Source organism: Ochotona curzoniae, unplaced genomic scaffold, assembly GCF_017591425.1.
Source record: "Ochotona curzoniae isolate NIBS_2020 unplaced genomic scaffold, NIBS_Ocur_1.0 contig_2210, whole genome shotgun sequence".
Taxonomy (NCBI): Eukaryota; Metazoa; Chordata; class Mammalia; order Lagomorpha; family Ochotonidae; genus Ochotona; species Ochotona curzoniae.
In genome coordinates, this window is record NW_024465369.1 from 48,698,159 (window position 1) to 48,718,211 (window position 20,053).

General features: G+C 44.4%; 1 long non-coding RNA gene across 1 annotated transcript in view; it reads right to left on the bottom strand.

Moving 5' to 3' along the window:
- Nucleotides 1-1,004: 1,004 nt before the first annotated feature.
- The window catches only part of LOC121150942, a 160,968-nt gene continuing 141,919 nt past the window's right edge, over nt 1,005-20,053 (bottom strand). Inside the window, exon 3 of the long non-coding RNA XR_005883050.1 lies at nt 1,005-1,302. This is a non-coding gene — a long non-coding RNA (uncharacterized LOC121150942). The remainder of the gene's footprint in view (nt 1,303-20,053) is intronic.

Consider the following 20,053-nt stretch of genomic DNA (forward strand, 5'->3'; position numbering starts at 1 on the left):
TGTATCCAGCTTAATCATCTTGGCCAGAACTCTTTCCTCCTTGCTTGCTTCCTTCCTTTGTCTGTTGCCATCCCCCAAACATATCCAAACATTGTTAAAAGCTGTTGAAATTCAGCAATTGAATTCAGGTGCCCACGATGCAGACTATATTAGGAGGATAAATTCCAGGGTACCAGAATCAAAGAGCAGTAAAGAATATCACAATCTGATCAACCATGTCATGTTATGAATGAACCCCTATGACATGAAACAGTCAAAAACTTGTTGCAAGACACAGCTAGTAGTAGTAGTCTAGCTGTTGCTGACACGCCATCTCCTAAACTCTTCTAAAATGTCAGTACGCAATGTCATTCACTTCTCAGGACCCTAGTGAGGCGAGGTAAACATGGGATCTATGGGACAGTTGACATATTTATACAGATGCCAGAGTGTGTTATTCTAAAGCTTTTTCTTTCTTCTACTTTGAAGTCTGGCAAATCCCCCTTGTGACCTCTGAGAGATACTTAACAAGCAGCTAATACCTGTTTTCCACAAGAAAGACAAATTTTATGTAGAGAATGGCCTTCTACTGAGCTCCAGAAACACTTCTAGGCTAAGAGAAGCAGCAGTCCAGCACTTCTGAGCTATTTGTGTCGATGTAAAAGGCAGGTGTCTTTCCACTGACCTGTTTTCAGTGCTATAATCCCATTACCTTGACACTATCCTCTGGAGTTTTGCTTTGTTTGGGAATTTTAAATTCCTTTATTTGTAACAGATCAAAAGCTATCTGGCACACAGAGAGAGCACTTGGATGCAGGCACTTTGATGGATCTTGCAGCTTTCTGAGCAGACATGACTGCATACTTCCCATATAAGCACTTACAGGCTGCCCATTGCCCTCAATTTTAAATAGCAACCCTATTCACAAGCCTTTCAAGTCCTCTTCCTAAGAGATTAACTGGCAGCTTTGTCAATGAATAGAAAGATGCATATCTGAGATGTATTTCTGTAAGACTTACCAGGTTGCCTGGTGTTGTGGCGTGTCATATCATAGCTAACAGTCACTGCAGCTCTGGTTCCTGTACAACTGTCTTGATGGACTGGCAGGTGCAAGAGTCTGGGTGGTGGGTTGTATTCCACACCCTCATCTTCATGGCTGGCTTGACAGGCCAGAGGGTGGAGCAGGGTCAAGGCTCAGAACTGTGGTGGGTGACATGAAGGGTTCGGAGCAAAGCTTGACAAACTACAATTCTTGGACCCAATCTGTTCCCCTTCCATTTTCGTACAGTCCATACTACCAATGGCTTTTCCATTTTTCAGTAGCTGGGAAAAATAGAACAAAGAATATGTCATGATATCCTAAAAGTATATGAAATTCAGGTTTTATTGTCCATAAGCAGACTATTGGTGGAACACATCCACACTTACTGATGTTCTTGCTGTTTATGATGCTTTTTGCATTACGGAGATAGAGTTGAGTAGTTAGTGCAGACACCGTGTGGTCCACACAATCTACAATCAGGACCACTCATTCAGTCATCACATGCCTTTCAGATACCATGCGCGTGGCAGAAAATTCATTAAGCACTGGAGATTGAAAGATATAAAAAAAATCCTAACCTCTTCTCACAGGAAGTTCCATCTGTCAGATGAAACAGGTAAACAGAAGATGAGAAGTGAGAAAAGTGCCACAGGGACATGGGAAATCCACCCTGAGGGTGGGGTGGAGGCCCAGGCTTGACAGACAAGATCTGACATCAGTCAGGACAAGATGGGAGCTTTGCCCACACAGTCACCACTGTAACCTTTGTGGCATTTCTTATCCTGGCTCATGTGGTTGCTTTCATAGCACAGATATCATTATATATTCTGTTGCTTTGTTACCTGCTCTAAGTGGGAGGCAGTGAAGACCTAGCATGAAAAGTCAGGGTTGGGATTAAACTGTCTGGAAACCACTTCACCTGTCTCTCACAATTTCTTCTACAAAATGAGGATGTAAGGGAAACCTGCCTGGAAGGTTCAGTGAGAGGAAGCATTTACCATGCTTACCCACAAGAGCTGAGGGCTGATACATCAGAGCTCTGTAGACAGAGGTCAACTTGTAGCCCCTCCTCTACTATAACCCATGGCCTACCCCTCTGTGCCGTGAAGGACTGTCCCAAGGAGATGGGAAGTAGGTGAAATGAAAGAAGCAGGAAGAAACATATCAGTAGAGGATATATCAGGAAATAGAAACAACCTATGCAAGAGCACTGGGGCACCAAATTAAGAGACACTCAACAAAACTGAGCAGATTTAGTTACTCATATGCTATGTCATCACCAAGATATCTGGGCTTGCTTATAAAGAGAAACATGCATGAAAATTAAAATCTTGAAAAAAGCATGAAATAAAGATAAAATGGTATACTGGATCTGGGATTAAGAATGATAGAAGCAAGGGCCCAGCACGGTAGCTCAATGGCTAAAGTCCTTGCCTTGCATGCACTGGGATCCCATATGGGCACCAATTCTAACCCTGGCTGCCCTGCTTCCCATCCAGCTCCCTGCTTGTGGCCTGGGAAAGCAGTCAAGAATGACCCAAAGCTTTGGGACTCTGCACCCATGTGGGAGACCCGGAGGAGGTTCCTGGCTCCTGGCTTTGGATCGGTGCAGCTCTGGCCATTGTGGCTGCTTGGGGGAGTGAATCATGAGATGGAAGATCTTCCTCTCTGTATATCTGACTTTGCAATAAAAACAAATAAATCTTTTTAAAAAATGATAAAAGTGTTGTATTCCTGTTTGTAGCAGCAGAGTTTGAGAGATAACAGATACTCAGTAACTTTTCTTGAATGAAAAGGTAGAATGGGGTTTTAGGTGATGGAAAGAGTTTGATAGAATAAGAACCTGGAAGAACATGGGGAAAGCTGTTGGAATGTGAGGTCTGAACTCTGGCGTTGGTAAATTTGTGCCATGGTAAGTTAAAAAATCTGAACACAGATTAAAACCAGTGGTTTTAAAAAGCATTGTGGAAAACAAATAGGAAAGGGAATTCCTGGCATTTAGGAGAATCAGGTAAGAAGTTAAAGAACTAGCCCAAATGAGGAGCAATAAAAGTATATGAGAGTGTTGAATATACCTTTAATAAAAAGTTCATAGTAGGGCTGGCACAATGGTTCAGCAGGCTAATCCTCTGCCTGGTTGCACTGGCATCCCAGGGTGCTGGTTCATGTCCCAGCAGCTCTTATGGCCTAGGAAAACAGCACAGGATGGGTCAAGGCCTTTGGAGGGAATTCCTGGTTTGGGATCAAGTCAGCTCTGGTCATTATTATGGCCATTTGGGGAATGAATCAGCAGAAGGAAGATCTCTGCCTCTCCTACATTGTAACCTTGACTTTCAAGTAAACATAATAATAAAAAAAGTATTTTTAAGAGTTTATGGAAAATGAAATGAAGAGGTGATTTTGGTTCAACCTTGAAATCTGTGTAATTTTTGTTGTTCATAATGTGCATTTTCCTCGAGCATTTGGAAAATCCTCTCCCAGCAACAGGAAGTGAGTTTGGACCTGGGAGCTATTTTTCTGCTGCAGAAACAATTTATTTTTATGGGGGAAAGTGACCTAAGCAGTTCGGTTGGATCTGTAAGGCTGTAGGATTTGGACTGAGGCTCAGGAACGATTAGAGTTACTACACACTGGCGAGCTGTGAAACTCAAATAACGGGGGAGTGTCCTGGGAGAGCTTGTGCTGAGAAAAGATGCCAAGGCCAGAACCTTAGGAATGCTGCGTTTAAGGAGCCTATCAATGAACAGAAATCCATGCACATGGAGTCAGGATTGGAGAGAACTGAGGAAGCCCAAAAGCTAAGGAAGAAGTTTTCAGGAGGAATGGAGCAGGCGTAGGTGGGTAGCTAAACAGCATGTGATTGTAGAAGAAAATATTACCCCAGGACAGGAAAGGCAGGGCTGAGTTTGTGGCGTGCGAGTGGCAGAATGGGAGATGTGCATCATGAACTAGAACGTAACCCACACAAATCCTGGACTCACAGCCTTCCCTCTAGGACCTTCTCAGCATCTTTGCTGGTTTGCTTCTCTCGGGCCCAACTAACACGGAATTAATTCCTACTAACCCTAACCCAAGGCCAGCTCCTTCCAATGTGAGCAATTCCATCGCATTTTCAACCAGCAACATTTGCGCCACCAAAATAAAGTCAGAGGAAACAGATACTGCGGCTGCTGTGTGTGTGTTTAGAGTTCACCGTCATTCTGGCAGTACAGAAGGCACCATATGCTAGGCACTTTCACACCAGAAAATCCCAGAGGCCCCCTTTTTTATTGGTTGGAACAGCAAGAAATAAAGACTAAGATAAATTTAATATTTAACTCTCAATCTTTAGTCTCCCTCATTAAGCTGACTTGCCTGCAGCCATGTTGCTATAAATTAAACAGTCCAAGCTGATATGTTGCCAAAACGCACAGCCAGCAAAATGTTAACAGTTTTTGTTCTTGCGCCCGATCAAGTTAAACACACAAAAAAGTCATCTGTTTTCCCTCCAAAGAGGTCATTAGAAAGGATGGGTTCAAAACACAGAAATCTCGGCAACTTCCCTTGGCAGTTGGATATCAAAAACCTGCTCGTTCTCTGGCTCCAAGCTGGTATTTGTAGAAGCAGCTCATGGAGCTAACCACGGAAACTGCTTCTTCAGTTGGGGGCCTCAGTACCGTGGAATTTCAGGGAAGCTGAGGGAGGCGTCTCAATCAAAACATTATTAATGCCCAAGGAACTGGGGAAAATTCCCTCTGCCCAACGGAGGGCTACAGAGTTACTCATACTTTTGAGTGGGATGCTGCTGGGAGCATCTAGATTTCTCAGATTCAGAGCGTCATTGTGGCAGCCATGCGCACAAAAGGCTCCAAGCTGCCCTGAAGTGAAAATGGGGTTTGATTTTCACATTGAGCTCATCTGATTGGAGAGTTAGCTGCCATGTCCCTCCATGCCAGAGAGAGCAAAGAGTTCAGAAAAAGTGATGGCTGCCCAACAGCAGTGGAGGGGTCCCGGCCATCTCTGCTTCTGCTCTCCCTGGTCAGAGTAGTTGCGGTAGCAGAGACTACCACATTCCTGCATCTATTGGCCTCACCTGACACGGTCGGCAGCTGTCAGTGAGACCTGCTCTTAAACTGGGACTTACCTACGTGGCTGCAAATCTGAATCACTTGTGGAGTTCTGAAAGCCCTTGGGACTCCCGCCACAGCCCAGGTCATTAACGCCGCTGTCTCTATTCAGCACTGTTGTTCTTAATGCTTCCCCAAGGACTCCTCTGGTGGTCAAGGCTGGGACTTCCCAGAGGATCCACTATCAGGATTGTAAGCACTGCAGAGGTTCCTTCAAGTTCTCTGCAATTGAAGCTGGAAACAAGTATCTTTGCTGTTATTATTGTTGTTGTCATTGTTATTGGAAAGGCTGATTTACAGAGAGGAAAGACAGAAAGATCTTCCACCTACTGGTTCACTCCCCAAAGGGCCACCACAGTCAGAGCTGATCTGATTCAAAGTCAGGAGGCAGGAGTTTCTGCATCTCCCACATGGGTATAGAGTCCCAAGGCTTTGGGCCAGTCTCTGCTCCTTTTCCAGGCCGCAACCAGGAAGCTGAATGGGAAGAGAAGCAGCTGGGACATGAAGCAGGGCCCATATGGGATGCTAGTAAATGAAGTTGGAGAATTAGTCTGTTAGTCATTGTGTTGACTGCTGGAAACCTGTATCTTGAACCAGGGATCCCTCTAGCGTGATGACAGAGCCCAGATTAAGAATGCCAGGTCTCCAACTAATACGTTATTTCCAACCCCACCCACACTGCCTGAAACAGAAATGGGGCTCCACCTATCTTCACAAGGTCCTCAAGTGACTCTCATTCTTGCTGAAGTTTGAGACCCACTGCCAGAAACCTCCTCTGCCTTGCATGAAGACTATATAGTGATTGGTAGCTGCAAAGTGATTGGTGGCTTTTACCCAAGGAAAATGGAGTTACACTCCTGTGAAAGTGCAGGTACCATGACAAACTCTCCAAGCTGCATTGCAAGATGCAGATGCAGGATGCAGAACAGCTGGCGTAGCTGCATTTACTGATTTCTAAAGATTTGTCTTTGAAAGAGTTATAGAAAAGACAGAAGATGTTCCACTTGCTGGCTTACTCCTCAAGACTGCAACAGCCAAGGCTGGGCAAGGCTAAAGCAGGATCCTGGAGCTCCATCTAAGTCTCCTGCATGGCGCTGGGGCCCAAGCACTTGGGCAATCTTCCACAGCTTTTCCCAGGCCATTGGCAGGCAGCTGGATGGGAAGTGGGGCAGCTGGGACTTGAACCAGAGCCACAGTGCCAACTTCTATTTATTTTAAAAATTTATCTATTTGAAGGCTAAGTTAGAGAGAGAAAGAGAGTTAGAAATATATTTTAACTTCTACTGGGTTTCTCCCCAAGTGGCCACAATGCTCATAACGTGGTCTTCCACATGGAAGGCAGAGGACTTGTCACAATGCAGGCCTTCTAGTCCCTTTCAAACAGCACAAAGGACTAGCTATGTGCACGTATTTATCTGGGCAGCAAATGTAGGGGAGAAACCTTTAATTTGTATCAAATGAACATAATTCCTCTATTTAAAAAGAGAAGAAAACTGCAAACATTATAGTTAGAGAAGTCACCTTAAGCCCTTTTCCTGCTAAAACATAAACTGAGGCACATTAAGCTATTAAAGAATTTACTGGAGCAGAAAGCAATTCCAGAATCTGGCAGCTCCAGATAGCAAGGAGTCTGCGACTCCACCAAGAAGGCAACAGAAGGAATGAGGAGCAAGCAAAGCAAAGCAGAGGTTTAATTGGTTCAAGGGGACTAGGGCCTTATTTTGATCCTCTCAGTGCAAAGCCCTTCATTAGGGATTAGTCGGCAGCTCCTGACTGGTAAACCTTAAGTATTTCTAGAATATGACTGTTTATATACAGATGGGTTTGGGTTTGCTTGCAGGAGCCCAGGCCACTGGAACTCCTATAATGGCCTCCCAATGAGGGATTTTTTTTTTTTAACCTCTGTTACTTATACCCAGGAGGGAATTATTTCATTAGGATTATTTTTCCTGAACAGTTTTTGATATGGGAAATTACAAGCAGTAGTCATATTTGTCTTGAGAACTAGGGAAGTCAGAGAGAGTTGAGGGAATAGGACTAAAGGAAGAACCTGACCCCCAGTATCATCCTTTGCTAACTTTACTTTTTGACTTCGATATAAATCTGAATGATAGAAAATAAACAGTATGTATCCCCTGTTCCACACACTGCTGCTCAGACATTACAGCCTTCCCACTCTCACCAAGCTACCCTAAGCCCTAGGTGCACAGGCACATCTCCCTGCCCTTTGTCTCAGCACTCAGCAAGTATCTGTGATGAAATGTTGGCTCAAATCTTCTTGCGGCCACCAGGTGGCAGTAGCAACCCAGTTTTTTACTTGGTCCAGGTTAGGCTGAACGAGGATGGTGCTCCTTTGTGTCTTGGTCTTGGCATTCTGGACATTTAGACATGAACGAACATTTCCAAAAGTTCTACTGACAACCACAGAGATTTAAGTGGGTAGAAAATGTCAAACATATTAAGAACACATCACAAACTCAGTCTGCTAGAGAGAAGTTGTAACATTCTTGGACCTATTATGGGGCAGAAATCCTACTTAAATGCCTTGAATGCTTTCCAAGTTGACCATCAATATAAACTGATGGTTTTATAAGAAACTAGATTTGAATCATTCTCAGTAACTTTGTCCAATATTTCAAGTTAAGGAGGCAGGACACGAATCTAGCCAGTTTGCACAGATTCTTGTACTTGGGGGCTGATCTTGTACTTGTACCTGATCAAAACAGGATGTTGAGGGATGACTTGGAGCTGGGGCACAATATGCTTGAGTGTGTGGGAGGAAGTGGAGATCCACCAGCCAAATGGCAGGGTTTTAATAACAGGGAATATGCTTATGGCTTGAGGATGCTCTGGCCCACGGTGCTGTCTAACCCTGAGCCCTCTGGGCCATCAGGAGGAGCTTCCTGAAGCCAAAGGAGAGAGGGGTGTGCAGCGAGGAAGGAGAGAGTGACCTTTCCCCTGGACAATATGAATCTGGATTAAGTGACAGGTGTGATGTCATGATGGCTCTGTGGCAATGTGATGTGTTAGTGGGAGGTTCCCCTATAGTTGCTTCCTTCATGACTGAGTGAGTAATGCATTTAGATCTCTACTCTTAAGAATATCTCTTACAGGCCCAGTGTGATAGCCTAGCGGCTCGAGCCTTTGCCTTGCAAGTACCATAATCCCATATGGGCTAGGGTTCGAGTCCCAGCAGCTCTGCTTCCCATCTAGCTCCCCGCCTGTGGCCTGGGAAAGCAGTTGAGGAAGGCACAAAGCTTTGGGACCCTGCACCCATGTGACAGACCTGGAGGAGGTTCCTGGCTCCTGGCTTCAGATCAGCTCAGCTCCAGCCGTTGTGGCTGCTTGGGGAATGAATTATCGGATGGAATACCTTCCTCTCTATTTCTCTTTCCTCTCTGTATGTCTGGCTTTGCAATAAAAAGAAATAAATCTTAAAACACACACACACACAAGGAACATTTCACCTTATATAAAGTAAAATAAACTTTTTTAAAAAGAATATCTCTTATTAGGTGAAATATAGTAATTATCTTCCCAGGCTTTCTGGCACCTTATATTCCCATAGATTACCCATTCTGGCTAGCTAAATGCTCATTTTTGTGTTGTCAAGGTTTGTGATTTATTTTCTTACAATTGCATAAATAAACAAATAACTAAATAAAAGTCGTGATAGGGTTAGGAACAGAGCCCAGGGAGCCGAGCACTGCCATGCCTCAATTGTCCTAGAGAAAGGCCGTCCTTCCTGCGAGCTCACGTCCTTGGAAGGACAGGCATCAAGGCCAAACACATTCTCTTCTCTGAGGAGGAGAGCAGGCAAGGTCTGCTTACTTGCGAAATGTTTTCTTATAAACATTTTTTTTTTTAAAGGTTGCCTATGCCTCTCCTTGTTTTGATGGTTAGAAGGAAACAGACCTCACCTGTCACTTCCCCAGGTGTGGCCCCTGGGCTGCAGTGTTTATCGATGGGGGCAGCGAGGCCTCTTCATGGGGCTGTTCTTCAGCTGGCATTGGGGATTTCCTTCCTCTCGTGTTGTCAGGCGGTATCACTGTTTGTTAGATCTCAGGTCTTCTTCTTAATTGGATTTGCTTTTATGTTTTTCTAAAATATACCCTTAATAATTTCAGAAATAGTGCATGGGGAGTAGAGTCTCCTTGGCTTTGCACATCTGGGATGTCACTTTCCCTTGATTGAAATTCCACGAAGAAAATGTTCTTTTAATTTCCCTCTTAACAGTTCTTAGTAATTCTCTGTGTTTATTTAGCAATAAGTCACCGGAATTAGTGTTCATCATATCTTACATAATTTCTATTGAAATTACTTAACTGTTCTTTAATATGTTCAGCAAAAAAAAGAAGATTATGGGAATAAATTACGGTCCTAGGTGAACCTTCTCGCTGCTTGCAGGCATGGCTCTTCTGTTTGCCTGCCACCTCTGTAACGCCAACTAGACATTTTCTTCCTCTCTCATGTATTCTATTGTGTTGCCATGAAGCCTTCTTGGAAGGCTTTAAAAATAGTATTTCTGTCATTATTTTGTGAGCTCCATTTTCATACTTCACAGACAAGGAAGACATTTTACGAAGCAGTGAGTGGGGTCTAGAAATGCTAGTATTTGGGCAAGATTAAGGATACAAAGGCTTCCAATAGACTGAAAGCTAGAAAGTTCTTTTGTGCAAAGAAAGATTCCCTTAGTCCACCAAGAAAATGCCCATGGGTTCCAGGATACCCCTTTACCTCTGTGTAACAGAGACAAAATGATTTAAGTTTTAAATTTGTGACCCAATCCATTGCTATTGATAGCACAGACATCCTTGACAGGACTGAAGATGCGTTTGAACTGTTAGAGCCACAAATGCTCAGACCAGAACATTGTGCAAGCAATCCCTTGGTGAATACATGATTATTTCACGGGTCTGCTGAGTGACATAACTCACCTTCTTCTGCCTGGCCCGCTCTGTGGGAAGAGGCAGGTGCACAGTGGTTAAAAGCCGCCTCTAAGCCTTGACTACACGAGTTCTAGGCCTGCCTCGGTTACTTCCTGGCAGAGTCACCCTGGACCCTGGTGCTTTATTTCCCTACAGCCCTCGTGTCTCCTTAGCCTCAGCTGTCTGCTCAAAGAGGCAAAGGTGACAGCAGCATTTGGGCTGCAAGGTCATGGTAAAGTAGGGGAGGTAAGCTTGGCAGAAAGCTGGAACCATGGCTAGACTCTGGCCGAGCTGTTTGTGAGTGCTGGTGAATGCCACCACCATTCAGCTATGCAGGAGGCTCTCGGCAGCTGGCCCTCAGTGAGCCCAAGGCATGCTGCTGTCCAAGGCACGCTATGGCTGTGTAGGGCTGATGGAGAAAGAGCCTCGAAGACAGGGGTGTCCTTTTGAAACTTGGAGATGGATGGAACAGGTCTGAAAGGAAGACAAATGCCCTTGACCCGGTCTAAATGATGTACGGTAAAAGGGGTTTGGGTAAAATGTGAAGCCACACATGTGTGTGATGTGTGAAGAAGGTGGAATATTAGAGAAAGAAAAAAAAATTAACGTTTAGTTTTGCGTACTTGAAATGCAAGGGGCAGGGAGATAGAAACAGAAACCTTCTGTCTATTAGTTAATTCCCTAAGTACTTCCAACAGCTGTGGCTAGGTTAGGCTGAAGCCAAAAGGCAGGATCTCCTCCAGGTCTTTCAGATGGAAGCAGGAACCCATGTGCCTACATCATCTCCTCCTGCCAGCCAGGGGCGTTAGCAGGAAGCTGGATCAAAGCAGAACCAGGATTTATACCTGGATACTCAGACACTAGATGCAGCTCTTCCCAGTGGCAGGCTACCCAGCTGTGTATTTGTGCCCAAGAAAAGGAAATCTTAATGTACACTCCAAGGAGTCAGCACAATGTGGTAATCATGAATACCTCAGGAGAGTAGGTCTCACTTCACATTGGCACATTAAATACTCTTATTCCACCAACAAAAGCACCAATCTCAAAGATAACTGAAACAGAGTATTCAGAGTGCTCAACAGCCTGTATCTTCAAATGAAGGCACCATGAAGCCTGCTCCGAGTTAGGATGGAAAGAAGTGCAAGTTTGCATAGGCTGTTGAGAGTGAGTGATGCCCACAAGGTGCCAGCAAGTGCTTCAGGGGAGGGGTGGTCCCTCTCCTACTCCCTCAGTCCTGTAGGCTGGGCCTTGCTTTCCCACTTGTACGTCAGAAGGTTGTGTTAGCCGTTTTTGTATTTCTCCAATGTAAACATCTGATGAATGAGGCAGTGGGGTGGAGGGGAGCATTTGCTGGCTACTTAATGTATGGACACTATACAAAGGTAGCTATTGGAGAAGAAAGCCACGAAAAATTTACCCATATAAATATGTGTTCCTCAGATGTGACCGCAGTGCCCAACCAGCATGCCTGAGAACCAGGAAGGGAGAGGCCAGAGCCAGCAGGGGAAATATGGGAGGGTTCCTTTGCTGAACAGCTACTCCCATGAGCTGGGACAGGGGCAGACCAGACCAAACAGGGCTACAACACATGTGGGCCTCATGTGGACTAGATCAGGGAAAAGTCAGGCTGGGTTGATTGTTCCTACTGGTGCAAACAAAATTAGAGTGGGTGAGGGTTGTTTGGACTTAGCCATAGCATCAGCTGGCAGAAGCTGGCACTGGGGGCTAATTCTGTCAAGTCAAACCACAGAACTACCTGGAGAGTGCATAATCCGGGAGTGGGAATGGCCTAGAAGGGAAATAGTGGGCACCTCCCTCTTGGGTTACCACTCCCACTGGAGGGCACGAAAACTAGGACAGAGGCTGGGTGGCTAGACAGAAAGGCACCCAACAACATCTGTGTGGACTGGATAGTGGAGCTGGTGAGATGGAACTAGGCTTTAATACCCACTGACATGTATAAGAGCCGAATGGGATGTGGGACAGACTGGACTGGTTGGCTGCACATACTGGCAAACCAGGGTAGGGGGCGGGCCTGGTGGGGGTTATTGTGGGTCGCTCCTACTAGGCTGCAGCTCTCACTGGTTTATGTGAGGGCTGAGTGTGTGCTGGGCAGAATCAGGCTGGACTGCAACACTCATTGGTTCCAGTGGCAGACAGGATTGGAAACAGAACCAACCCAGCAATTGCAATCACTAGCTGATCAGGATGATGGACTGTGCCAGGCCCTATACTTGCAAGTACACACAAGAATCTGGATTGGGAATACCTTAGACAAAGTTTTTTTGGGGTCTCTCCAATCGAACTGACAGACTCAGAACCCTAACCATGAAAAGACAGAGGACAGAACAAGTCAATTAACCACCTCAGCCATATGTTGGCAGTGAAAAACTGGGCAAACGGAGACTCTTAAGATGGACTATGTCAATCAGTGAATTCTTTAACAACCTCATCATGCTTGCAGTGGCAAGACTGGCAGCAATTCATAACTGTTGAATTATCAAAACCACCTGAGCAAGTCCCTTGGAGCATGCCCCACATCAGGGACCTGGGGAGGGTGGGAGACTGGGTGGGGCTTCTCCCTTTATCTCCCCATTTGCCCCAGATACATGATAAAAGCAATGTAGAAATAATAGTCTTACACACTTTCCTGTAGCCCTTGAACCTTTTTAACTATGTAACGATTAACAAAACTATAATTAAAAAATGGGAAAAAGAAATGTGTTCCTTTGATTCCAGGTCCTAAAGGCTGGGGGTGGGGGAAAAGGCTTAAGTAGGAATCAGATATTACATTCAAGGAAAGAAAGAGCATGCAAACATTGGTAATATTGAGGTGGAATTGAAATAGGGTCCAGCGAACCTATGGGAGCCTGTATAAGCAGATCTGATTCCCAAGAAGGCTTGCTTTGCCCGGTTCCCAACAGAGCTGACAGACTGAGCCAGCTGTCTCTAGGGCCTAGACTTGATGCCTGACATTATTTTGTATTTAATCAGTTACTTTGGGGATTATTGTAAATTTGCTCGACCATATATTTTTAATGTCATTAATATGGCTAACTAATTACTCCAGGGTTGCACATTACTACATGCAGGTTTTGAGTAATTCCCTGGAGAACCAAGATTTGAAAAGATTCCTTTATGCTCACCAAGTTCCCTTTCTTGAGCTAAAAGGAACAAAGCTCAGCGAGGCTTTCAGTCTACATTCCTACAAGGTAGAGATAACGTTTATCTGAAGAGAGGTTCCTGCTACGACTGCCAGGCCTCAACCACACAGGCACGCATGCCATGCATGACTTCTCCCTCGGACTCTCACGGTCAGTCCTACTTAACACTGTTGCACTCGGAACACAACAAACAGCAACTGTGAGAGTTCTTGAAACATGCTTTCAATAGGATGGGAAATGGGAAATGATCTCAAGATGCCCATCTCCCTAAATGTGGCCTGAGAGGGGGCACTATGCCTACAGGGCTGCATACATGTGAGATAAAGTCCTCCAAGCTCCACCTACCATTGAACCAGCCAGGAAGTTAATTCCTTCTCCCCAAACTGTTTTTTTGGAGAAAGAGTTAAGCCAGTTTGGGCAGGTTGGGAAAAACAGCAACAGAGTGTGGCTCACCTGGGCAAAAGCCCATTTACAAGATGAAGTCTGTTTTGGGTGACATCCCTGGCAGTACCCCCAAACACTGCCCACACTTGGGGTTCTTGTGCACTCCGAGAGAGACTCATTTGCATTCAGTGTCATTTCCCTGGCTGCATCTCTACATCATGCTGAAAGTAAGCAAGGAAGGAATCTGGTCAAACATTCTGAAAAGAAGTGGGCTCAAGAAACTACCAAGACCCTCATGGCTTATAGCCATTCTTCGTGTTTTTAAATTTTTTGTGCAGACAGCTCAGCCTCCAGCAGCAGCCTGGTCCAAGTGCAGCTGCTTACAGTGTGCTGAGCATACGCTAGGAAGGGTGTAGGAATCAAAAAGTCAAGTGCATGCCTGTCACCGATATCTAGCAGGCATTTAATAAATAATAGTTTTCTTAAAATCTGGCACTAGCATAAGTGTTTGGCTTCTTTTTTCCCCATCTTTCTTAAACACATTCAGCCCATTCTTTCATTTGCATATTGATTCTTTCTCCAAATAGGTAATGAAGTGTATCAAGTGCCAAAACGTGATGGAACAGTGAATGGCAAATTCCTGAGTCCAGGTTCTCACCGTGTTTGTGAAATTGCAGAGGCTTTCATCCAGTAGGGAGATCCAAAAGGCTCCTGGGTGAACAGAATGTCAGAAAAGCTACAAAACAAAGAGAAGGGGTTTTAGCTCTCCCAATCTACTTATTATAATCAAAAGCAGCTCATACCATCTTTGACTCCAAGTCTGAAGTTCAAAATGAAATGGCTTTTCCCCAGTTCCAGCTAAATCCAGCCAGAGAAGTGGCCAATGTGGCAGCTCAACTGACTAATCCTTCACCTGCAAGCACCAGAATCCCATACGGGCATTGGTTCGTGTCTTGGCTGCTCCATTTCCCAAGCAGCTTCCTCTTTGTGCCTGGAAAAACAATGGAGAATGGCCCAAAGCCTTGGGACCCTGCACCTGCATGGGAGACCTGGAAGAGGCTCCTGGCTCCTGAATTTTAATCAGCTCAGCTCCAGCTGTTGTAGCCATTTGGGGAGTGAATCAGAGAATGGAAGATCTTTCTGTCTCTCCTACTACTCTCTGTAAATCTGCCTTTCCAATAAAAAGAAACAAATTTTAAAAAAAGAAAGAATTGATACCTAAAAACTAGGAACAAGAGCAAAACAAAAACTACTGCGAAATAAAAGCCTTGAAGCTAAAGAACAAAATGTGGTGATTTGTGCATTTTCTCAAAAACCGATTTGTTCTATGGTGGAAGATGGAGTCTGCATTTGATTTATACAAGATATGCAGTAATGGGTTATGTACTCCAGGGAAAAGCTATTCTTAGGGGAGCAGGGATGTGATGGATTCACTTCCTTGCTGAGGTTTATAATATGTGGCAGTTTTAGTACAAGCAGGTATTTGGTCTATAAACTTAGAGAGCTCAGCATTAGTGGTGGCTCGCTGTTAAATGAAGAAGAATGCAGCTCTCCTTCTCACTCTGGTTATTAGTCCTTCTGGGGATAAACAGGGAGATTAAGTGTTTTCTTGATGTTGTGTTGCCTGTCACGGTAATGTGCACACGCCCCATCGCCAGCACCTTGGCGCAGCCTCGTACACCTGCTGCTTTTGTGGGCAGGGGCCGTTCAGGCTGACGCCCGGGCCGCATGCTGTGCTGAAGGAAGTCAGGGTTATTCCTGCTCCTTGTTCAGAGGCTCCCTCTCAATTAGATGCTTTGCAATTAGCTGCTTCCCAATTAGATGTCCCATCTCTTGTTCTGTGAATAACCAGCTTCTTGGTCCCTGGAGGCCGTTTCATGTCCTCACTCCTCAAAGCTTGCTGTTCTGCTGGTTGCAGTTTAAATGGTGCTAAAGAGAGGCAGATTCTGCAGCCAGCTGGCTTCCCGGAGGACTGGGGAAGCTGCTGGCGCTGGGGGAGCCAGGGACCTGCACTTCGTCCTCAGTTGGGCCCGTGTGGGAACCCACTTGTCATAGCCAGGAGAAGTGATTTCATTCTTGCGGGCTTATTGATGTCAACTAATCTCATAAGAGACTGGCTGATGCATTAAAATGTCAATTTATTTATTTGCTATTAGAAATATACTTGCCAAGCAATGCATCTGTGTCAGCTGCTCAGTCCGTTCTCTTCACATAATTACAGTCTATTTGGGAAACCAAATTATAGGTCATGAGATTTCTTCTTTTTTCAAAAAAAAAAAAAGATATATTGATGTATTGATTTATTTGAAAAGCAAAGAGAGAATCCTTCACTTGCTGTTTCACTGTTGAATGTCCCCAACAGTCATGCTGGCATCAGGCTAAGCCCAGAAGTCAAGAATTCTGTCTAGATCTCCCTTGTAGGTAGCAGGGGCCCAAGTGCTTGAACCATCACACGCTGCATTCCCAGGCACATTGTCTGGAAGTTGGACTGGAGGCAGAGCAGCAACAACTGTTGGTGTCACACGTGGCAGCTTACCTGCTGCGCCACAGCACTGGCCCTCGATCACGAGGGAGAAAGAGACTGGTGAATCCTGCTTGCGTGTGGAGACTGCAAGCTTATGTTTCATTACATATATCCTTGACATTGACCAAGTATGAGGCTCTCTGTGTCTCCCATCACCTCTTGAATAATTGTGTGGACGTGGGAGTGCCTCTCTTGTTGCTGACTGAGAGTGTTGGTATCGCCTGACTTTTTTACTTATGTTTTGGAGAACTAACCGGCCAAAGGTCTAAGTCAAAACTGCTTGCTTGACGGAAGAATCAAAGGACACAGCCTCCACGATCAGGCAAATTGTAATCCTTATTCGCAGATAAGATTGCCTTCCTCTTCTCCCACCTGTTGCTGGTGGTGATGGGCTCACCTCCTTCACTTGTCTTTTTTCATTCATCTTTCACTCCTTGTTCATGTGCCTCTGGCCTCCCAAGGAATGGAATGCGGCAGAAGAAGAGGCTCCTAAGCTTGAGAGGAGGGTCTTCCCATGAGGGGCTCCCATAGCCCAGCTCAGCCAAGGAAACCCGTATCTCACACCCACCTGTCCTTTGAAACTCAACCCTCTTCAGTCTTTGCCCGAGTGATTCAACAGGCAGAGTGGCTTTTGCATACTTCCAGCTTCTGACTGTTTTGATCAGGTAACTAACTCTGATGTGGAACAACTACTGCAATTAACATCCATGTGCTTTGTTTGCATGTTCACACTATTTCCACAAAGTTCTTGGAGCTAAGTAGTTAGTAGCACAGCTACAAAGATTGTGTGGGTTCCGTAATTTCTTGTTTTCCAGTCCCAGGGTTGAAATTTAAGTTTCCGCATCTCATGATCAATGTGTTGAAAGTCTTCAAGATGTTCATAATAATAATAATAATATTCACACAGCACTTTCTATTCCCCAGAGGCTGTTAGAGGAGGTTTACCTGTACCAAGTCCAATCTCTCAACAACCCTGAGAATTATGTACTGCCATTATTGCTTTTCTGTGGATAAAGAAACTGAGGTAAGAATAGACTAAACAATCTGCTTCAAGTTACAACACTGAAAGACAAATGGTGAACTTAACGTCAACAGTTTGACTCCAGCACCCACACTCGTAATCGCTATGCTCACAAACACAATTCCAGTGCCAGGAACTGGAGAACTGGGACTGGAGAAAGAGAGACACGGGGACAGAGAGCACAAATCACTGCACCTGGATTTGAAGGACAGTGTTTCTAACAGTGTGGAGAAACTGGATGAAACTCACGTCTTGCAAAGGCGATGATTAAATAAATGGTGGTAGATTAACATGAAAAGGATCCACACACACAGCTGGACAGACTGCAGGAGTGGACAGGGGCCTGCACTCTGAGGGCAGGGTGAATCTTTTACAGCCACTTTACGAGCACAAAAGCTTCCAAGATGTTTAACATTTTTTAATGTGCAGGCCCTTTTTATAAGCATTTATAAAGAATCTACGTCACAGCAACAAAGCATATATCTATGAAAAAAAAAAAAACCCTTACAATTAATTGGATGTCTGCAATAAGACAATGATGAACTAATTAGGGTGTATCCCTGCTATGTTATATTAATGCAGCTCTTTAAAATAATGAAGCAGGTCTTGACGTATTGACCTGGGACATATTCATGACGCGAGGAAAGTTACCTTCATTATAATGCACAGAGTCAGATCCCATTTTGTAAAACATATGCATGTGCATCCAAGCAGTGTACATGTGGAGACAGATGTGGAGATGGTCACACATTGGGATAGTAACTATGGCTATCTCAGGTGGGAGGCTGTGCCTTACACACCTCTGGATTGTTTAATTGGTTACAGCAAGTATTTAGTATCTAGGCACTTGAATTTTTCACTAAGTAAAAGATTAAATGACACAGCGCTTTTATGAAGTTGTCTAAAAATACATACATACACAACTAAATATGGAATGCCTCTTTTAAAAGACAACAGCAAACTGTAATTCCTATCTATGCATGTGCATTTAGGCGGGACTGGAGAAAAAGGCTGGGCGGTGATAAAGGTCCAAACGTTAATGGCAGTTAAGACTGAGTCACAGGATTTTTTTGGTTGTCTTGATCTGTCTGTATTTTCTGAATATCAGACATTTAATATATTAACAGCTATTAATCTTACAAAGAAAAAATATTTAGAATAAAAAATAAGGAAGTCAAAATGAGGAACTAATTCCTACAGAAAGATAAAGAGTTACGATTGAGTTTGATATGAAAGGGGAAAAAAATGTAAGGGATGATGGGGTGAGGCAGACACACAGGTGGGCAGCCAAGTGCTTAGAAGCACTTTCTCCACTAGAGGGCGACATCTCCCGGGTTGTGAGTCAACAGTTTTTTTTTTTTTTTTTTGCCTCAATGCAGGACCTAGAAAGATTAAGGGGAGGAGATGCGATTTTGATATTTTCGTTTCATAGAAGGTACATTTTCCACTTAGAATGTTCTAGTTTCTGCCAAAGAATGCTGATATATAAAGAGGGAAGACTGAAAATTTGAAATTGAAATACAACAAGAAGAATTGAGATGAGCTGGAATGCAGAGTGATGTGCTATGGGAGATGCTGGAAGAATGCTGCAGGAGACACGGGCTGGCTCGCTGTGCTGCAGACACAGGGCGGCTGCACTTCCTGAGAACACCAGACACTGCACATGACACTGAGTGTTAGGATCTGCACTCAGCTCTTCCCTCCCAAAGCAAACGGAATTTGTGCTATTTGACAATTGTCATTTGCAGAACTTTGTAAGGGCCAGTTGACAGGAGTTTATATGCAAGATTTACCAAACTTCTATCGTCTTAAGGGAGGTGGTGCTTTAAGAATAATAAATCCTTTGTATTTCTTTCTCATCCTAATAATATCCAAGCTAAAGCTTCTGTTATTTAGAATCTCAGGATAGGAGCATGTGGATAAAAGAAAGTAGTGCAATAAATAAACATACATGTATTTTTAAATTTGAAAGAGACAGAGGTCTTTCGTCTGTGGATTCACTCCCCAAATATCCCCAGCAACTGGGGTCAAACAAGGGTGAAGCCAGGAGCCTGGAATTCAATCCATATCTCCCAGTGGATGGCAGGCACACTTGTACCTGAGCCACCATCTGCAGCCTCCCGGGGAGTGCATTAGCATAAAGCCAGAGGCAGCAGCAGAGCCTGCACTAGAACCCAGCTAAGTCACTAGGTGATGTGGGCATCCCCAGCATGTCTCAACCACCGTGCCAATCACCCACTCCAAGAGAACTAAATCTGATGAGTTAAAGGTTGTGTGTGCTGTCTAGTGAGTAAGACGGTCACATCCCATAGTGGAGTACCTGGGTTCAATTTCAACCTCTGGCTTCTGATCTCAGGATGACTGGGAATTGAGTGAGGAGGGATGAATTAGGACTAAAGCATTAGAAGAAGATCAAACTACACCACCCTTAAATTCAGACTCAAAGACAGATATAGGCAGTAAAACAAAACTGGAGGTAGAGGGAGTGTTTTTGGCTGGGTGAGTGGTGGATTTTAGTACTAGAATGTATTTATGGGTAGAGAAAAGGGCTCCCACAAACAAAAAGCCAGAGACACAAGCCAGTGGATTATGTAAGGGTGTTCTCTAAAGAGAACAGGTGATGGAGGTGAGTTAAGCACTTACAGTGAATCCTCAGAAATAAGAAAAACTGTTCACACAGAAGCTCTCCTTGGAAATCAGCTTCTAGGTTTGTGGTAATATTTGTAAATTCTACGTAATAAATTTCTCCCCAACTGTCTAATTGGAAGAGTCTTTCATGGCACCCACTACCATGGAAGCTAACAAGCCACAAGTCAGTTCTTCCTAAACAATGTGGTATGGGCCAAGCAGAGTTTTCAACTCACAGCGTTTATTTTCAGGGCCTTATTTTGGTCTGTTTCAACCT